Genomic DNA, 1,235 nt, shown 5'->3' with positions numbered 1-1,235 from the left:
GAGAGAGAGAGAGAGAGAGAGAGAGAGAGAGAGAGAGAGAGAGAGAATGCGTGAGTGCACAAGGCAATAAGTAGAGCCTGAATAGCTCTTTTATTTTTAAGTACACTGCATTTATTCTGGTGTACTTTTCCATAGCATGTTTCTATATCCTCTCCATCTCTCCTCCACCTCACCTTCTCCTTTCCGCGGCAGTGGTTCCTGTACTCCATCAGTAGCTTACTGTTCTTTCCTATTCCACGCCCTTCTTAGCCCATCTCACCTGGGATGCATAACATCATGGTGGCATTGCCGGTCACAGTAACTGTGTGATCTGATGGTTCCAATGGTGTTGTAAACCATTGTAAGTCAGTAAAATTGCTGTAGTTCTCCCTCTCCGCGCTCTGTGTCCTGGAAACAAGTTGCTAAGTCTAAGCAGGGTTGAAAGGGAAAGGAGGGGAAGCTTCTCTACTTCCTGCTGGAGGTTCATCTACAAAACTTGTCTGAAATGCTTCTATGTGGAAGATTTGTCTTTTCTTCCATTTATTTATATCACCATGGATTCATGTATATTTATCTTATCATTTAAGTGATAATCCAACACTGTGTGATTTATTTTATAGTTCAAAAATTTCCAGTTTTGAGCCCTAAAATTTCCTTTGGTTTGGAACTAAACTGTGCTCCTTTCACATAATCTCATCTTTCAGTTTTTTTTCATCATTTCCTTACATTTGTGCACTTGAGGATGCTCTAACTTCTCTTGAATTTTCCCTAGACTGCCTCCAAAGTCAGTCATTTTTCACAGAGCCTTTTTGAAGTTTTATTTTTACTTCTTCATCTTCATCACCATCATTATCATCATCTGTTGTGTTTATGTGTGTCTCATGTGCATGCAGGTGTGCATATCCCAGCATGCATCCAGGAATCAGAGGGCAACCATTGGAAATCAGTTCTCTCCTTCCACCATATGTTCTGGAACACACGTTGAACTCACATTGCAAGTATTATTCAGTACTTTCACCCACTGATCCACCTCAAGCCCACAGCCTCTCTTTTTTTCCCCCTTTAAATAGAATAATAACACCTAGTGCCAGATGTTATAGAAACTCTCCTGGTAAGGGGAAGACATTTTGGGTCTTAATGAGACAGTGTAAAGATGGTATATTAGCAGCTTCTTCTTCTTCTTCTTCTTCTTCTTCTTCTTCTTCTTCTTCTTCTTCTTCTTCTTCTTCTTCTTCTTCTTCTTCTTCTTCTTCTTC

The sequence above is a fragment of the Mus caroli genome, chromosome 10, assembly GCF_900094665.2.
Source record: "Mus caroli chromosome 10, CAROLI_EIJ_v1.1, whole genome shotgun sequence".
NCBI classification, from domain to species: domain Eukaryota; kingdom Metazoa; phylum Chordata; class Mammalia; order Rodentia; family Muridae; genus Mus; species Mus caroli.
Note: the sequence above shows the minus strand (reverse complement) of the source record.